Source organism: Schistocerca nitens, chromosome 4 (genome assembly GCF_023898315.1).
Source record: "Schistocerca nitens isolate TAMUIC-IGC-003100 chromosome 4, iqSchNite1.1, whole genome shotgun sequence".
In the NCBI taxonomy this organism is placed as follows: Eukaryota; Metazoa; Arthropoda; class Insecta; order Orthoptera; family Acrididae; genus Schistocerca; species Schistocerca nitens.
The window spans coordinates 541,743,266-541,764,476 of record NC_064617.1 but is presented as its reverse complement, the minus strand read 5'-3'; the positions used below and the strand labels follow the sequence as shown (position 1 = coordinate 541,764,476).

At 43.8% G+C, this 21,211-nt stretch overlaps 1 pseudogene; it reads right to left on the bottom strand.

Moving 5' to 3' along the window:
* LOC126253683 (prolactin-releasing peptide receptor-like) overlaps positions 1 to 20,743 on the bottom strand; it is a 370,946-nt pseudogene extending 350,203 nt beyond the window's left edge.
* Positions 20,744 to 21,211: the final 468 nt, after the last annotated feature.

Sequence of the window (21,211 nt, the reverse complement as noted above, 5' to 3'; positions counted from 1 at the left end):
TTTGTCGACGATGTCAAATCTGCATTCCCGTAAGTCATTTTTACCATGCACTTATTACACTGATTGAGCATTTAATAGACAGAAATCCAAACAGATGCACACACCATTAGCTCATTAGCTATCTCTCTGTGGAAGTGTATTTTGCTGCACTACTTATGCGAACGATCTCGTCCTCGTTCTTCGTAGCGGTGCTGGGCGTTGGTTACGAGCTACAGCGAAGCTTCTAATAGCTATCTTAAGGTACGCAAATCGAACGCTACGGCTGTAGGTGCGTACAGTGCTGCTCCATAGCTTGTAGGTGCTACCATCCGATGCTTAGGGGTCGATTTCACGAGTGATCTGCGGCGCACGATTGTCCACAACTGGCAGTGCCTAGTGTCCCAATTAGGGAGATGGCCTCCTCGATCATCGTTTACGATCCCTCAATCTTCTGCAACGCATACAATATGTAAATGCGTATTTGGCGTCACGTATCCTATGGCAGAGACACTCCCCAGTGTGCCACCCATGGCCCGTCACATGTTAGAGGTATAGGGTTCATACGAGTTGCTGTTCATGATAAGGTATGAGACCCTCACCCTCTCGCGGTACAGGGGCGGTTTTGGCCTGTATCATGCCCCTGACAGACCGATAGCCCTTGGTCAGCTCTCAAATGGTGCTATGGCGCCTTTGTGCCAAATGCCTTACCAGCCTGTTGCTGTAGACCTTTGCACCATGCTCTCTTTCAGTCCCCATCTAGCTATCGGATGTCCCGTCGCTCTTCTTTTACTTCCGTCATTTTTTCCACAAACCATGTCCATATTGCGATGTTGAGGGAAAACTGGCGTGACGTCTGGTAATAGGTTCAAAAATGGTTCAAATGGCTCTGAGCACTATGCGACTTAACTTCTGAGGTCATCAGTCGACTAGAACTTAGAACTAATTAAACCTAACTAACCTAAGGACATCACACACATCCATGCCCGAGGCAGGATTCGAACCTGCGACTGTAGCGGTCACGCGGTTCCAGACTGAAGCGCCTTTAACCGCACGGCCACACCGGCCGGCGGTAATAGGTGTGGGTTCTTTATCTTGCCAATGACGTCCAGTCTGCACGGTATCTTACAGTCAGTGGGAAACAAGTATGGTGGTCTATGAACAGTTGATCCAGGCATTTTCCTCTCATATTAGCCGTTTCATAATGATTGACCTCTGACAATGAGCTCGTATTCTTGTAATGTCGCATGACGAACTGCGATGTTGCCGGAATTGTGGCACTGTTTACTTTTATTTGGTGTATGAATATTACATTTTACTTGAAAAGGGGGCATCATACGAGGCAACAGTAATGATTGCCACTGTCCTTGTACGCACTCGTCACTCAAGTAGAGCCTTATTTACAGCTAGGTTCCTCATTTCCCAGCGTTCGTAGGTGGTTCAGTGTCCTTAAATTTCGTTTTCTCAGAACTCGCCGTATCAGAAAACATCTATTTTGTACGCCTATAAATTCGTTTTATATCTGCTACTATTATTATTACTGGCAGCAGCAGTACTCGTAGAAGTACTTCCAATGTTAACTTTATTAGTTCATTTAATAAATTGGAACACCTACAGCCGTCCTTACGATGTCATTTAACATATGTCAACTGAAGATCTAAAATCTGCTAATGAGTCTGTGATCATATTGTACCACTTTATTTGTAAAGGTCCGTCTTGATCACACAAATTTTACATTTCACTATTATCAGTTTAGGCTACAACCACCTTCAGATCATAAAATTTTCTGATGAAGGTTGTAATATATTATTTTTCGTTAGTTAATTAAAAATATTCTTTATTATTCTAAACAATATTTTCATGTGTGCTTTTATTTTAATTATTGGTTTAGTTATTGGTTTTGATTGGTTTACCTTAGTTCCTTATCTCGTTTTATCTTTACTCTCCTGAAAAGTTGAAGAATATAAGTACTTCGTTTCAAACACCACAGGAGAGCAAGAGGTATATTCCACAGCAGCGACCTCGAGGAAATTCCTTGTCGTTATCTGCTCCACCTAAAATCTCTAAAACCTTTACTCGCTACGCAGATCATTCGGCACAACTGTGTGCTAGGCTATGTCGTTTGATAAGTCTGGACGATAGGTCCACAATTTAGCAAATTAATTAATTCGGAGATAATCTTTCGACGAATTATGACCGTGGAAAATGCAGGTTCGCACTATCGTTCCAAACCTCACCTCCGAGCGATCTACGTCTCGTAATATCTGTACCGTGATAATTTACTAATTTCGGTATGGAAATATACATACCTTGAATACTTGATGTTAGTTACTGGATTTTATTTTGTGCAAAAAAAAACCTATTTGAACATTTACTATATACCGTAATGGCGTCTCACAACATTAAAATCTCTCTCCTGCTCTCACACGTCCGATATCTCCATTTTCTTCACAAGGAGTCCCTATAACAAAATCCTTGGTTCGGTAAGACACAGAGATGCGTCTGAAGCACGGTACGTCTGATTCTCGCAGTAGGTATATGCCGTTCACCACAATATCCTTCATCCTTTTGTATACAGTGTTTAATATCTGTAGCGGTGTTTATAGAACGTACCTAGATGTACAGATGTTGAAGTTATAAATTTATTTGATGATCTAAAGTTGGCAATAGCTGAAACCGGTAATAATGAAATGTAAAATTTTGTGTGATCAAGACGGAGTTTACGGAGATAGTTCTTTATTATATAGCTATCAGTTTCGGTGATTCAGTACACCATATTCAGGCCGTAATTGATGTTCAGGAGGCCTGAAGATAGCGTATTGAATCACTGATAGCTATACAATAAATAATATCGAGAGGTCGGATGGAGATGTTCGATTTTATTAAATAAGTGAACGGCCCAAGACTTCAAACCTTCAATCAGTGTCAATATGATCTACTCACATTGTTTCATTTTAAAATATTATTTCTTGGGTAATTATGATAGAGAAAAGTGAAACCTCTTTATTAAATATTTTACTTAAGCTGCTGAGTGAAACTGAATGCAAGTGAACCTACTTTCTCTTTACTTATTCTTATCATGTCAACACTGACCCACAGTATTCTAGCGCAACGCAATCTGTCTGCTCAAAAAAGCCTGACTTCAAATAATTAATTCAAAGGAATGGCCCCGACTAAAGAGAAATCTTAACAATAACCTATACATTTCATTAAGCACTTACCTCACAAAAGTTTTCATTACGCGAACTACTGCAATACAGCGAGCGTCAATACTGCAAGCTAAATAAAAAATTCTAATTGCTAAAGCCACTAACTACTACTGGGCATGTGGTTATCAAAGGAAAGATTTTGTTGCAAACCAAATAATGTCATTTTTTTTTACCTTAATAATGTGTCATCCAGTTCAGACACAAACATAACTCATCATTGACATCTAGTACAAAGGAATATGATCATGGATAATATTCAATCTCCAAGTCGAACATGTGCAGATCCTTAGCATACGCTAACACTTCAGACCTCTACCCTCCATCAGTGCTAACTTCTCACATCTAACATCCATCACTGCTGACCGTTCACCTCCAACTGCCCAACAGTACTGGGTGATGAAAAAGTCAGCATAAATTTGAAAAGTGAATAAATCACGGGATATTGTACAAATTGACACACATGCTTGGAATGACATGGGGTTTTATTAGAACCAAAAAATACAAAAGTTCAAAAAATGTCCGACAGATGGCGCTTCATCGGATCAGAATAGCAATAATTTGCTCAACATGTCCACCATCATTCCTCAACAATATCTGTAGCCGAGGAATAATGTTGTGAACAGCATTGTAAAGTATGTCCTGAGTTATGGTGAGGCATTGGCGTCGGCATCCCTAGAGATGTCGGTCGATCACGGTACACTTGCGACTTCAGGTAACCCCAAAGCCAATAATCGCACGGACTGAGGTCTAGGGACCTGGGAGGCCAAGCATGACGAAAGTGGTGGCTGAGCACACAATCATCACCAAACGACGCGCGCAAGAGATCTTTCACGCGTCTAGCAATATGAGGTGGAGCGCATGGTTCTAATAAGATCCCATGTCATTCCAAGCATGTGTGTCAATTTTTACCTCTCTATCTACATTATTCCGTGATTTATTAAGTTTTCAAATTTATACTGACTTTTTGATCACCCGGTACTTCCATCACTGCTGACGGCTAACTTCCAACTGCCAACACTACTGGCGATTAACTTCCAACAACGAGTCCAACCAGCCACAGAGTCTCTTATAAAGAAAGCGCAGTCAGAGATCCATTGCACGGCGCTGCCAACACTCAAGCAGCCCACTTACAAAATGTATTGTACGTGTGAAACCCTAGTCCGATGTAAGAGAGGGTTTGATCGTCCTATCAGATCAGATTAAATAAACAAATAAAAATATTTTGGGTGTCCTGTCTTAGTTATCTCATCATGTATCAGCGGAATTATTTGAACTCTAATACAAGGCCTGATGAAAACCATCACTCAAAAAAGTGTTCTGCAATGTTCATAACGACAACAAATTGGTCTCAGTTTGGAATACACTTTTATTCAATGAGCGGATAGTGCAATGCTGGTAAAAGAGATTTCTATGACCACTCTACAGTGTAGCACAATCTCGACGCAGATTTGCACAGTTTTATATGAATCCGACTGTTGTACTCGCGTCTGTATTTAGCGGAAACACAGATTCAGTTGGTTTTTTTTCCGTCCAGCGAGCGTTCTGGAAGCTGTTGCATAACGCACGTCAACTGCCAGCAACAGGTGTTGGCTGCGGAGCGCGTCCGATACAAGAGACTGGAACCGCCCGCTGTTGCTGGCAGTGTGCTCACGCAGCGTAGGCGGCCACACGAAACTCGGCTTACTGGCGTTATCGGCTCCGTGGTGACTGTCTCACTAAGTGCACACACACACACACACACACACACACACAGCGACCGGTGGGTTATCGCCTGCCCCTCATATGCTAAACTGCAGAGTAGGTCACACTGATGAGATATGAAGATGGCGGGCGTCACTGGGTACGGTGTTCGACTAAAGCAGCACACTGATCGAGAGAGAGAGCGGGGGGGGGGGGGGGGAGGGGGGGAGAGACTGCAGCCATAGACGCCTATGCTGTGGCCTAGGGGCGACTCCATAGACACTCCCCATCACATATTTTTAAATAAAAAGTCTCTGTTTAGAAACTTCCTGGCAGATTAAAATGTGTGGCTGGTCCCCGCGCAGGTTCGAGTCCTCCCTCGGGCATGGGTGTGTGTGTTTGTCCTTAGGATAATTTAGGGTAAGTAGTGTGTAAGCTTAGGGACTGATGACCTTAGCAGTTAAGTCCCATAAGATTTCACGCACATATGAACATTTTTTTTTTTTTTTTTTTTTTTTTTGCAGATTAAAATTGTGTGCCGGACCGAGACTCGAACTCGGGATGTTTGCTTTTTGCGGGAAAGTGCTCTACCATCTAAGCTTCTATGAAGTCTGGAAGGTAGGAGACGAGGTACTGGCGGAATTAAAACTGTGAGGATGGGTCGTGAGTCGTGTTTGGGTAGCTCAGATGGGAGAGCATTTGCCCCCGGAAGGGAAAGGTCCCGGCGAGTTCGAGTTTCGGTCCGGACACAGTTTTAATCTGCCACGAAGTTTCATCTAAGCGCACACTCCGCTGAAGAGTGAAAATTTCATTGTGGAGTCTCTGATTTAATACTGTAGTGTGGCCATCGTACAATCTTAAAATATTGGTTTGTATGTACTTATTCGTAAGAAATTTTTGTTGGGCAGCTGAAATGAATTAAATGAATTTTTATCTCTCGAAATTCGTGCTGCCTCGCGTCAAATTCCCGGTGGCACTCAGTGGGACACGTGGCACTTCATTTGGCAGAAGAATGGTCAGCGGAAATTTGGGAGCTTTCTCTGTACCTCATTTCATCCAAACTAGGCCCCACAAAATGCCACAGGTTTTTTCCCTTAATAATGTGATGTTTCATTTATGACCACAAACAAGGCGGAAGGCTATCATTTTCAAAACCGTCGTTGATCAGAAACCTGACTCAACCTCCCGATTAGAAGACATGCTCAATATTTTGATTTCACTCAGTACCGAAAGTTGTATTTTAAAACTAAATTCTGAATGTAACTTCTTTAATATGATGTGTAGGTGGATACCAATTACCCAATAAAATTATTTAAAACTTCCATTTTAAGGGTGATTACTTGGGAAAATATTGTGTTTGAAATAAAAATAGGTAAAATTTGGAGATTACTATGCACAGTATTGGAAAAGGTGGTAGTGGATGGTTATTTAATAGAATTGGCGATAAAGATTGGTGAATGCGAGGTAGCTGTGAAGGTTTGTTGTAAGATAACGGAAAGTTTAAAAACAAGTAAAGGATTAAGGCAAGGATGTCCTGTGCCACCAACTTTATTTGAGTTATATTTAGAAGTTGTCTTTGGTTACTGGAATAAACAACGCATAAGTTGGATGTGAGAGTTCAGCAACTAAGATTGCTTTCACCACTGTTTGCCAACGATCAAGTAGGCTACTTGTGGCTTCAGATAAGAATGATGTATTACAAGAGAAAGTTAATGGATACTTATAAACAATGAGGATTAACAGTCGATGTGGATAAAACAGAATATCTTGTTGTTAAAACTAGGCATGGTGAGGATTTGGATTTTACGTTTCGCCTGGTAAGAAACGTGGAAGTTTTCAAGCATCTAGGTTCAAGTATCTGGGTTCGCTAATCGATAACACTGAACAGTGTGACGTGGACACACCCACAGGATAAGTCGAGCGATGGTGGCTATTAGATCATTAAGTGCTGTCTTTTGGAGTCGGCACATATCCAGGTGAACAAAGAAAGTAGTTTTAAGTGCCGTGGTTGAAAGCATTCTGACACATGCCTCAGAGTGTCGGACAATGAACGAGAGACAAAGAGCGCGAATCGACGCTGTCGAAATGAACGGGTTACGGTGGAGCATCAGAGCGACCCACTTGAATCGACTGAAGATGGCACCACTTCACTTCGTACGGACGCAACAATTCGTTTGGTGCACATACCGGCAGAATTTCACGGTGATTCTGTGTGAAACAAGAATTGTAGTGACCGCGTACTTCAGCTTTGGAGTACATTTCAATTTGCTGCTCCATTTACTCGCACACAGTGATGCACCTGTAATGCGTACCGCAGCAGAACCGTGTCTGCTGGAAGCTCTCTTATGACAAAGCGGCGCTCTTGTTGTGTAATGGTCCTAGTGCGGAAGGACTTGCATAACTTACGTTCTGAAGTCTCCGCGTACATGATGTTACTCTTAAATTTGAATTACTATGTTTTGGATCGACATTTTTGTTCGTTTTAAAAAGCATCGTTTTTCATAGCGACTTCAATAACTCGTTGTGAATATTACTACGATTTCAGTTATTTAATCTCATCTGTTAATACACCGCGTTACAGGCTTCCAATTCGTAAATTGCTCTAAAATGCTATTTTTGCCGGTTTGTTATGACAAAATTTCCCTCGGGAAAAACGGCACTACAGTTTCTGCCTGTGGGGCTATAGACATATAGATATGGCCGTTTTGTCGGGTTATACGAAGGAACGACAGACCGCAGCATAAAGTGAATTCTTTTCTCCATCGTTATGACAAGAGGAGGGTAGAGTGAGAAGCACTACCTGCCAGCATTTACACGTTACAATAACAACTGCGAGAAGCAATAGAATTCGTGTGCGTGATAACTGTGACCTTAAGATTATACAAAAATAACAACTTCCTGCTCCATAAGACGACATTATGAATGAAAATTGTTAATACTGTTACTGCACTAATATGAACTGTTGATTTGTGGAGTAGGGAACCAAGCGCACTAATATGATGTAGCGAAATCACCATTAAATAAGACCAACTGATGATTTCTACAATGGGACTCTGAACGAATAAGGCCACTAAAGTAACTGGAAGGGCGGAGAAGGGAGAAACGGAGAGACGGGGGTATAATTCTAGGACGGTCCACAGCAGTTCAGCCAATATAAATAAAAGTTTATGTGAGTTCCAAGTTGATACACGCCTTGCGAAATGAGGTCACTTCGGCGACATGATTGCCAGTTTGGCTGCTTATTTTAGGAAACAACTTCTCATTTTACCTCGCGAGCCTGAGTGGACGCTGTTCCAGTGTTCTCGTCAGAGTAATATTTTCAGCGCTCACTCGAAATCGAACCGAGGATCTCCCACTTAGAAATAGTTGAAAAGCGGGCAGTGACACTAAGTTAGTTTTCATTGATGTTGTTCAGAATCATTACATGAGCACTGAATATTCTTAATCAGGTTGCAATTAATATGCTTGTGTTTGGAAATAGGTGACAGTTGATGTGCGAAGAGTTAATCTTCTCCAAAACGTACTGAATTTCTCAAAGCGTTTTCTGCAGAATGGGAATATCGATCTTATGATCGTTCGGTATCATTCTAAAGTGACATAATGCCGTCTACTCGAGAAGAAATCTTTCACCCAATCACCATATACAGTGGCTGCAATGAACGAGTGATACTGTGTTAACTGATTGACATTCGTTAAATACGCTGTTCACGTCAAAGCCGTTGTACTAGGCTGTTTAATCCGTTGGGTAACAAGAACGAACTAGGATTATATCATCATCGATCCCAAAAACACTGACAACAAGAATGTAAGTTTCCAGATCGGATAAACAAACTAACGAAATTGACATCTGCACATCAGTACATACCCTATAACCCACATTTCTGTATCTGACAAACTGAAAAAAATGTTGATTTTTATGGATCATCAAGGAAATTGAAATTACACGGAGCTTCGTCAAATATTTCTTCGACGATGCTGAAGTGTACCGTAGTCGTTTGGTATATCGATAAAGCTGCAAACAGGAGATGCATTCAGTACTGCCACCAAGTGGACCAATGATTTACATTGCGTCAGTATAACAATTTACGCGTACAATTTCATCAGGAATCGTGAGGACAAGTGTGATCTCAATTTGAAAATTTCTTGGCATTTTCCATATTTTTGGGCTTTTATTGCGGAGGACACTGTATTATTTTCTTCGTCACATTAGTGTAATCTATTCCCTTTCAGCAATTCAACATTTTCTCACGTATCAGGGATGGTCGTTTCGTGAGCGAGCTAGACTGTGTTTCGTTTGGAAGTATGACAATGATACTAGGCACAAGAAAAGTTCAGATACAGAGCGGGTTGTACACTTTCTCCGAATGTTAGTTTTTTCGGTCTCGCTGTGAAGAAATAATACATAAAGTTTATTTATGTCGCAGCAGTAATTACAATGAATTCCTCCGGCGCCATACCTGCTTTGCGTTTTAATATAAACTTCGTAAATAGTTGCTACTGTTACGGTTTACAGTGCGCTGTGTAGCTTCCATGCACATTTCACTGATGCGTTTTTGCTTGATGCTGGCTATCCTGCACATATCGCACATAGTTTCGATGACGGTAGTAGAAAAATGTGAATATTTCGTTGGTTGAACCGAACTGTATCTTGTGAAATGAGATATAATTGTCGATTCGCTGCACCCCTGGTTATACAGTATTTGTGGAATGAAAAGAAATTGGTATTTTAGCGACGAAACGCGGTTTGCTAATAACGTAGGCTGAAACCTCATTCAGTGAAATTTGATAACTTTTCTGCTACCAGTCACGATTTTCGGTTATTTATATTTTTCACGGTGTGTTTCCAGAAATGCTTTCCTGTTTACATGCAGCCAACCGTGGACGAATCTTCTCTGAACAAAAATATTATACTGGCGCACTGATTTCTTCATTATTATTCATAAATACTGATCTTTAGATCTAATCAGAAATTTCTTCCTTTTTAGCAATAGTTTTGAGTCCATTTTCCCTTTAGACATAGTACAACTGGCTGAAGACCCTATTTAAATTTATCAATAAGCCAAATTCATTTTAAATAGGACGTGTGACATATTATATTGCGGTGCTTACGAGGGACACAGAAATACTCTAACATTCGTCATTTCTGTCAAAGGCCCGTCCCAATCTTTAACTTAAAATATGAATATAATCATATAAGAAAAAAATATTGTGTCATGGTGAATGCTCTTCGGACGATCTCTGTTATATTCTTAAAATTAGTCCAGTATTTCGTTTGTACTCTGCACTAAACGGTAAAATTTTGGACGCTAATAAGACAGACCCGATTATTTATTCCTTGCTATCGTATTGCTCTCGTGTTCGTGCGAACTATGTTAAATTTTACCCTAAACATTATGATGGTTTCAGTTTATACAAAAATTACTAAAACTTCACTCTTTTTGGTTGAGAAGGCATTATATTCTCCGAACACGCAAACTGAAAATATGAAGACACTTATGCTCATATCTGAAAGCAACCTTCTGTTATTTCACACTTGTTTGAAATATCTTTTCGTTGTTGTTGCTGCTGCTGTTGTATGTATAAACTTGGAATTTACAACAACTATTTGCACCAACTTCTTGATGGATATAATCTCTGAATAGTGCAAATCGCGTACACATCGTATGGTTTTCTTAGCTTTCTCAAGTGATTGTGAGAAACGGAGAACTGCATAGGTGACTGTAAACTCACAGGTAAAGAAGGGACGTATAGAAATGCCATACTCAGATACATTGTAAAACGCTAGTAAGTTGCTAGCATTTGATGAAGGCAAGAAGGTGTTCGTGCACGATTTCAAGAAATTAATGTAAGAATAGAATGGAAGCTATATGGTGAATTTTGAAGTATATAATAAAGGTTACGATTCTAGTTTGATGAACAGTACTTCCACAAATGAATTGTAATTGGACTCCACCCAGGAAAAAATTGCATTGCGCAGAATTAGTGCTATGACCAGATACTGGGAGTATAAGCACTCCAATAAAACATGTGATTAGTTATACTTACCATTCAGTCTTCTTTAGTCCACCAAGCCTTTATGAGAAGTCAAAGCCACCAGTTGTCCGCTAGCTGTGTACTTTACCACGCCTTCCAGCGATGTGAGAGAGGAGTGCGGACAGACGGCACGTACCGCTAAATCAGAAGTACTAGCCAGTCGTAGAGCGGCCTGTCATCTTTCCTTTTACTTTTTAATATTTTTTGTGTCAATTCGTGGCCTTCTTGGCTCAGTCCGACTTGTCTTCATCAAAAAACTATTTCCCTCTTGTAAATATTAAACTGTTGACATATCACTCCAATTATTTCGGTCATGAGACAGTATTTGGCGCGCTGTTTTTTCTAGTCACTCCCTGGGATTACCGTCAGATGTCGTTGCTGCTCATGGAAACCGACCTGCACCGGCGTTCTGGTCAGGAGGTATTTGATCTGCAAATGGCACCTCTAGGCGCTCGTAGTACCCACACTATCCAGCACAGAAAACCCATCACATAGTATGTAGTTTCTTTAATATATTTTAGTAGCAAGAAGACCGTATCATTACAAGGTGCAGCAATATGAGCAGTACAAATTTTTTGAGATTTTCGTGGCAAGTCGTTAATGTATTGCGTTTTGGTTTGTGTTTCGGGACTTTTCGCCGACGTTTGTGTAAAGAACAGCATCACAAAAACACCAAACGCTCCTGTAATGCATATCTGTTTATTGGCAACCATTGTGTGGCAGCTGAATATCTGCAAGTGAGGAATATCATTGTATCACATTAAAGAAAGGTTTCTTGTCTTCAAGAACATAATTATCATCAATTGCAGCATAATAATGATGTACTTCACTGCAATGAATCTTCATGTAATGGTATTTCTGACCTGAAGATGGTCGCTTGACAGTTTGACGGTCAATAAATTCACATTATAGTAGTGTGCATGATGGGCAAGCAGAGGAAATGGGAGAAGCTTCATTTTTTCAAACTAAATTTTTACTTTTTCAGTTTGCGTTCTCTGTAGGGAGTAAATGCGTTTTACTGAAGAGCGGTGACCGGACTTGGACTGGTAAGGTACCGGATATTACCGGATGCCACCGCCAACCCACTCCTTGTTCACGTGCACACCGGCCACATAGTCAGTAATAATGGTGTGGTGACGCTTCGGTAGAGCGTCGCTGACAGGGTTACGCTTCTAAAGTACTCTCAAGTAACCTATCAGAGGGCTCCAGACAGTCACGTGGGGCGCAGGCGGACTGACCAGAGCAGGGACAGACATCGGTCTGTCTTAGCAGCCAGCCCTCGACCCATGCAGACGTGTCTTCCCATCCCTGCCTCGGAAAATATGCCCCTCACTCCGCTGGTGGACTCCGCGGCGCCACAGTGGTAATTTTTATCAATAAATCTGTCACACTGGTCAGTTTCTGAAAATTACCCTACTGTTCTTATTCAGTAATCTCATACAGTTTAGAATACCAGCTTCCCACAGTAGCTTTTGGTGATTTTGTGATGCCGTTGGTTATTTAGGTCGGTCCATAAGTTTGTAGCATTTTCCCACAAGTTCAATAAACATTACAATACACAAAACAGAGACTTTCGTTATCAATAATATATTCTCCTTCGCTACTTATAACAATCTGCTAAAGCTAGGGTAACTTTTATACATCTACATATATACTCCGTTAGCCACCAAGCGGTGTGTGGAGGAGGGCACAATTCGCGCCAAAGTCATATTCCCCCCTACCTCTGTTCCACTCGCGGATCGCACGAGGGAAAAACGACTGTCTGAACGCCTCAGTACGAGCTCTAATTTCCTTTATCTTTGAGTGGTGATCATTGAGAGATCTGAAAGTTGGTGGTAATAATATATGCTCTACATCCTCCGCGAAGATCGGAATTCGGAATTTAGTGAGCAGCCTCTTCCGTTTAGCGCGTCGTCTATGTGCAAGTGTATCCCACTTCAAACTTTCTATGAGATTTATAACGCTCTCGCGATGGCTAAATGTACCAGTCACGAATCTTGCTGCTCTTCTTTGGACCTTCTCAATCTCTTGAATGAGACCCAACTGGTCAGAGTCCCATACAGGCGAACAATACTCTAAGACTGGACGAACTAACGTATTGCAGGCAATTTGCTTTGTTGAAGGACTGCATCGCTTCAGGATTCTACCAATAAACCGCAACCTAGAGTTCGCCTTGCCCGTTACTTGCGTAATCTGATCATTCCATCTGAGATCATTTCGAATAACCACACCCAGATACTTGACGGATGGTACCGCTTCCAAAGACTGGGCATTTATTTTGTTCTCGTTCATTAATGGCGATTTTCCCATTGTTATACGCAGTAGGTTACCCTTACTAATACTGAGAGATAACAGCCAGTCATTACACCACGCATTTATTTTCTGCAAATACTCATTGACTTGTTCACAACTTTCGTGAGATACTACTTTCCTGTAGACTACAGCATCATAGGCAAACAGTCTAATGACGCTGACAATACCATCAACCAGACCGTTTATGTAAATCGTATTCCGCGACTGAGAATATCACGTGGTTTTGAGGCGAAGCACTCGTCGAACCACATTCGTATCACATTTTCGTCCTTGAAGGGAGTTCCTTGAATGCTGTTCAATAGAGATAGGAAAATTTGAGGGCGTCAAATCAGGTGAATAAGGTGGGTGAGGAAAGACTTCCCAACCCAACTCCTGTATAATGTCTTTCGTCAGTCTAGCAGACTGCGAGGAGACTTTATCGTGGAGTAGCATCACATCACGCACTCTTCCTGGTCGCTGTTCTTGGACTGTGCCTGCAAGACGTCTCAGACGTTGACAATAAACGTCAGAAGTAATGGTTACATTTCGCGGAAGCAGTTCGTAGTGCACCAGACTGTCAGATGCATGACATGTTTCGTGGACGCGCGCAAATCTTTTGTGCTGCGGGTTGCCTACTTCTCGGCTCAAACATTCCTTTCTTTTCCATAAAGACACCATTTCTCCTCATCAGTAACGATACAGGATAGGAGTGGTCGGTTTTGTTCACGAGCCTGTTGATGACGAGCAAACAGAGATGCACATATAGCCCTCAGCTGATTTTTGCGATTTTGGCTTAGAGCATATGCACCCATACACCTCGATTTTTGAACATTTACAATGCACGCAAATGTAGCACGATGGTGGAATGATCACAATTCGTGACCTTTGCCAGTTCTAGAGTACACTGGCCCGGATCATTGTGGATTAATGCGTTTAAACGACTATTCGTCTTCTGTCACTTTTTGTAGATCGCAGTTTTCTGTAAAATACATAATTACAACTAATGACAGAAGAATACCAGTGCTCCAACAAGATTTGGCGCAAAGAATATGAAGATTGTGAAGAAGAAAGGTCGTAACATGGAAACGTGGTTATGTTTCCAAAGTGAAGTTACAGTGCGACTTCCAGCATGTGAACGGATGAGAGGAAAAGCACATGCCAACCAAAAACTCGGTAAACTCGAAGTAATCACTTACTTATGCAAAAAGCAAAGCGTGATCTGTTTTATAATATACAAATATCGCGTATCAAAATAAAATTCTACCATTCTAGATTACGCTGAAGATGCCTTAAAGTAAAAGGCGAAAAGCGACTGGAAGAAATAAGACACTGTACCGATAAAAGACGGTTTTTATTTACAAACAGAATTTTCCATGATTATTTCACGATTTTTCTCTTGTTACTGCTCTCAGTCCGTAGACTGTACGCACCAGCAATGCAGGGTGTATCTTTGACAATACCTGTCACTTGTGCTAGCGAAGCGTGAGAAAAATTATTAAACATCGACTAAAGTTTCCACTACAGTTGCCAACAGCCAATACGTTAACATTATCAGTACTCGCGTTTCTCTTCACGGGACATCCACAGCTGTCATTCATTGTCAATGACATAATCCGCTACAGTTGTAAAAATTATTTATTTCTAAAAGGAAAAGCACTACCCGGTTTTGAGACATACGTCCCACCTTCAGGTGCATGTTAAAATGTGAGTCCACAAAGGCTATATACACTACCGGCCATTAAAACTACTACACCAAGAAGAAATGCAGATGATAAACGGGTATTCATTGGACAAATATATTATACTAGAACTGACATGTGATTACATTTTCACGCAATTTGGGTGCATGAATCCTGAGAAATCACTACCCAGAACAACCACCTCTGGTCGTAATAACGCCATTGATACGCCTGGGTTTCTCTGCCTCGTGATGACTGGGTGTTGTTATGTCCTTAGGTTAGTTAGGTTTAAGTAGTTCTAAGTTCTAGGGGACTGATGACCATAGATGTTAAGACCCATAGTGCTCAGAGCCATTTGAACCATTTGATACGCCTGGGCATTGAGTCAAATAGAGCTTGGATGGCGTGTACAGGTACAGCTGCCCATGCAGTTTCAACACGATACCACAGTTCATCAAGAGTATTGACTGGTGTTTTGTGACGAGCCAGTTGCTCGGCCACCATTGACCAGACGTTTTCACTTGGTGAGAGATCTGGAGAATGTGCTGGCCAGGGCAGCAGTCGAACATTTTCTGTATACAGAAAGGTCTGTACAGAACCTGCAACATGCGGTCGTGCACTATCCTGCTGAAATGTAGGGTTTCACAGGGATCGAATGAAGGGTAGAGCCACAGGTCGTAACACATCTGAAATGTAACATCCACTGTTCAAAGTGCCGTCAATGCGAACAAGAGGTGACAGGACGTGTAACCAATGGCACCCCATACCATCACGCCGGGTGATAACGTCAGTATGGCTATGACGAATACACGCTTCCAATATGCGTTCACCGCGATGTCGCCAAACACGGATGCGACCATCATGATGCTGTACACAGAACCTGGATTCATCCGAAAAAATGACGATTTGCCATTCGTGCACCCAGTTTCGTCGTTGAGTACACCATCGCAGGCGCTCCTGTCTGTGATGCAGCGTCAAGGGTACCGTAGCCATTGTCTCCGAGCTGATAGTCCATGTTGCTGCAAACGTCGTCGAACTGTTCGTGCAGATGGGGACGTTTGCAAGACAACAACCATCTGTACTCAGGGATCGAGACGTGGCTGCACGATCCGTTACAGCCATGCGGATAAGATGCCTGTCATCTCTACTGCTAGTGATACGAGGCCTTTGGGATCCAACACGGCGTTCCGTATTACCCTCCTGAACCCATCGATTCCATATTCTGCTAACCGTCATTGGATCTCGAGCAACGCGAACAACAATGTCGCGATACGATAAACCGCAATCGCGACAGGCTACAATCCGACCTTTATCAAAGTCGGAAACGTGATGGTACACATTTCTCCTCCTTAGACGAGGCATCACAACAATGTTTCACTGGGCAACGCCGGTCAACTGGTGTTTGTATATGAGAAATCGGTTGGAAACTTTCCTCATGTCAGCACGTTGTAGGTGTCACCACCGGCGCCAACCTTGTGTGAATACTCTGAAAAGCTAATCATTTGCATATCACAGCATCTTCTTCCTGTTGGTTAAATTTCGCGTCTGTAGCACGTCATCTTCATGGTGTAGCAATTATAATGGCCAGTAGTGTAAGAAAGACTAAAATTGCTGACAATGCGTCCCTGGTACATTACATCACAGGATATCATGTACCAGGCATGCACTAGTTTGAAATGTTGTGAGAGGTGGCATGAGCCCCCTCTCATATTTCTATCTTACGATTTTCCTCTCTAATTGCATGCGGTGAAAAGTTGCTATTCCTTCACACGCGGATTTCCCATGCGTCTCCCGTCACCCAGGTGGTCCGGTGACAGGCGGGCACTGCTGATCTTGAAAGAGTAAGCCGACGGGTGTGAGGGAATCGAGTGAATGCTTTCCAGACGCCGACATTGTCAAAAGACATGCCCGGAGGGGCCTGAAGTAGCGGCTGGGCTAGAGGTTCCCTTACTTCACAGAAACTTAGCGAAAACACTTTCTGGCGGGCTACCAGCGAGGCGTGGGAATGACTTTTGTTCCCAAGCAGCCTTGGCGCGCAAATTCCCGCGTTTTCTGCCGTAACTGTGATTGGCTTGCTCAGGGCATAGCTCCGTGTCGTAGCAAAATCTGCGCAGAAATTGGCGCCAAGAATCTCCATTGGTGGAATGGTAGTGCTCCGGCAATAGAGTGGAATTTTCCGCCAGTTTTCGAGTTGCTGATTGGAACAGTTAACCACGGCCACTGTCGTGGGGGCGGGAATGTTCTGTGTTCGGTTTGTACGGGTGCTCTTGTAGGAGTCGGCTCTCGCCTTTCGGTCGGAGTAGGTTACAAGACTGAGCTCTCGCTGCTCTGGACAGCCTGCCTTCCGTTGGCTGTCTAATATACTTTTATTTAATTGTAACTGTTTGACGAAGTTGCTGAAGTTTCGACTTCAACGTAACTTTCTGAGTAAAGTTGGCAATTGAGCGTTCTGCGTACAAGGGGCCTATGTTGTCTGTCTTGAGCACTTTTGGCTAAAGTTGACTGTATCGGAGTTACTGTGTGACTTCGATTGTTAAAATCAACCACTGTACCATCAGTGATTGTGTGGCGAGCCTTCTTCGTCTCCCTCAGAGGCGCATTTGTATTGCTAGGAAGTCTTTAGTGTGGAACAACCAGGCGAGGATACTTCGTTTCGGACTATACTCGCGACATTATCATCACCACGACGGGACGTCGAAGCAACCAGCCATCGCCTCCGGTATGCCAGATCGTGTCCGTGCAGTTAAGAAGACAGCTTGGTAATGTACGTCCGCAGCACCAGCAAAGCAGGCAATTTTGCTAGGTGATAATTCGAGCTCAGCAGAGCGTGCCTGTTCGTCTTTTTCTTTTTTCTGTCTTGGGTGTTCATTGTCTGAATTCTCACTACTGTAGCAGCAATTAATGTTGGGTTGGCTGTGTGTTTCTCTTAAGATTTGAGTTGCAAGGAATTGGCTCCACATACCACTTCGTCATAAATGTCACAATCTAGTTTAGGGACAACTTCACCTTCACAGCATTTATTTGAGTATCCAATTTGAGCCAATTTGATGTATTGTAAATGTTTCATGTGTTTTGTTTATTAGTTTGAGTTTAGTCATAATAAATCATATTGTTATTTTGGACAGAACTTTCATTCTGCTAATCGGTAGAGCAACCCTTTCATTTCTCACTACGTTACTGAAACTTTCCTTTATTTAATTAATGTCTATCAAATTAAATTATTGCAGGTGCCAAACTCTTTTCTACTCCACTTGCAGGGTCGATTACAGTAGGTTCGCATTTCTTTTTAATCCATGTGCAACAGCAAAAAGTCGGAGTTAGAATAGGGGGGCTTAGGGCATCCTTTATATATGAAGATTCTAGAAGAATTTAGTGTTAAATACACTGCTAGCCCCCGCACCTCACAGTTGTAATCTATTTTAACTTTAGTTGTGTATCGTTTGTGTACTCACATTTTAATGCGCACCTGAAGATGGGACATACGTCGCGAAACCGGGCGGTGCTTTTCTTTTTAGAAATAAATAATTTTTACAGCTGTAGTGGATTTTATGATCGACATTATAAGTAAACAGATATTTGCCCTGAGGCAGCACGGAAAATTAAAGTTTCTCACCTAAGAGCAGGATACTTCTTCGGTGCCGCCGGAGCTGACGCCAGAGAGGTGGACTTGATCGTCGGCGACGGTGTAGACCGCAGCGGGCGCCGGAGCGGGCGCCTCGGCGTCTGCGGCGACGACGTCGGGCAGGTGTTGGCCGGGGCAGGCGGACGTCTGCAGCAGCGTCTGCGCCGACTGGCCCGCCGTCGACGTAGTGCCGCAGGAGGCGGCGGCCACGCGCCGGCGGCAGCACGGCACCAGCTGCTTCAGCTCCTTGCGGAAGTTGTCGTTGAGCCAGGCGTACAGCAGCGGGTTGTAGCACACGGAGCTCATGGCGAGCGCGTGCGCCAGGAAGAAGCACAGCGTGAAGTAGCGCCAGCGCTCCGCGCCCTCGTCCAGGTCGGCGACCATGTTGACGGCGTTGAGCGGCAGCCAGCAGGCGGCGAACGCCAGCACCATGGCGACGAGCAGCCGGTTGGTGCGGCGCTTGCGCTCGCGCTCGGTCGCCTCGCGGCGCGAGCTCTTGGCGCCGGGCCGCGCGCGGCTCTGGCGGGCGAGGCAGAGCGCGATGAGGCCGTAGCAGCAGGCGATCACCGACAGCGGCAGCACGAACTGCAGGCAGAACGTGGCCAGCAGGAAGGCGCGCCGGCCCGCCTCCGACGGCCACGCCTCGTTGCACACGCTGACGCCCTCCACCTCGCCGGTGGCCATGTACACGCCGTACGGCAGCGTCGCCAGCAGAGAGAACAGCACCACGCCGCCCTCCACCGCGAGGCAGTGCGACGGCGGCATGCGCGGCCGGAACGGGTGCACGATCACGTAGAAGCGGTCGACGGCGATCGCGGTCAGCGTCAGCGCAGTCACGTAGACGCTGAAGCACTGCGAGAAGGCGACGGCGTGGCAGAGCGCGCCCCGAACACCCAGCCGCCCAGGAAGGTGTAGAGCGGCGTGAAGGGCAGGCAGAGCGCGCACAGCAGCACGTCGGCGAGCGCCAGCGCGCAGATGTACAGGTTGGTGACGGTGCGCATGGCGCGGTTGCGGTACACCGTGTAGCACACCAGCATGTTCCCCGGCGTGCCCAGCGCGAAGATGACGCAGTACACCACCCCGAACACGGCCTGCACGGCGCGCGTCTGCATCACGTCGTGCCGGAGGTACGCCCACGTGCCGTTCCCTACCGTCGAAACGTTCTCACTATTGGCGTCTCCAAACTGGTGGTGTTTGTCGAACAAGGCGTCCTCCATCTCGACCGTCAACTTTGTTTCTTCGACACGAAAATCAACTTCCCAGTAGTTGTCTCGCTCCAAACTCCTTCGACAGAACTCACACGCCGAATTACCTAATCTCTGCGCATTGTAGAAGACGGCTACAGGAGATCCGTTCCGCTGATATGGCCGATTCTATACGCTGCCAGTGATTTTCATATCCTTCCATCGTTCTCCAGAGCACTTAACCCATTATATCTCCCATTCTACAGACTGCCCTTGACTCTCATATCCTTTCAGCGTTCTCCAGAATATTTAATCCAGTATCTTAACAAGTTTTTCTAGAAAGTAGCAGTAACCTGACACCATCACCATTCGTCAGTGGCACTCACAGATACAACCCATAGAAGAATAATCATTAACTTGCATATATTGCAATTAAAAATGCGCATAATTTAATGGTTCTCTTTCTCTCCTGTACCAGTTCTAGACCTAGCTCGTAATGATCCATGTAAAAGCAGAAAGTAACACACTCATCAAATGTGGAGAACAGCAAATGACTGAAGCTGTTCTGGTACCTTCGTACAGCAATGGGAATGGCAGAGTCCGCTCCTCCACCAGGTCTTTTAAGCAATGGCCTCCTACATAAAAATAGGTATGAACACCAATAATTAATAGAAGGTAGTAAATTTCTACTTAAGCTTAAATGATCACTAAACCTCAGTTATTAATTGATTACACTGATCAATTACTGCCACGTATCTGACAGAAATGGTAACTCTAAGGTTAACAGCATTTTTCCTTGCCACTTTCTCTACTACATGCGTCTTCTAACAGGAATAAATTAAGGCGATAGGTCCTCTGATGACAACGAAGGTCTGTATTAGCTAACACCTGGTACAGTTAGCACTATGAGCCAGCATTTGTCAATGGCGCATAAAGTAAGCCGAAAATACAGGTCGAAATATGTTTCATTCGTCCTTTCACTTCTACATATGCAAAACCTACCTTTTTGTCAAAATGTAAGTATATGACTGATTGATGCTTATCAAATTAGTCTGTGAACTCGCTTGATTTTTTGACAATATATAATGCAACAGCCAGAACGTTATTTATTTAGCTCCGAGACTTCAAACTGTCTCTTCGATGGAGCTGTCAGGTTCGTACGACAGAGGAAAAAAAAGTGTAGTTACTTTCCTGAATCTGCTACGTTATTATGACCGAGACAGGATTCATCAGAAGCTGAGTGAAGCCGCTGCAACCATTGGAACGTGGGCCACCTTATTTATTACACTCAAACATACCAGCTGTCTTGGCGACGCAGCTGTCGGATACGTGCAGTAGAAAAAAAATTCCTCAGTTTGTTGGTTCTGTTGCGTAATTGCCCCGCTGAGAGGCGACTCATCAGAAGCGAGGAAGACGAGTGGCGCTGCTGCAGCACCCACGGACGCCTATAGGCCGTCGCGCTCGGCCGAGCAGAGTCCGCGCAGCGTGGTGACGCGTTCCGATGGCGACGCCGACGCCGCCGCCGGCAGACAAGGC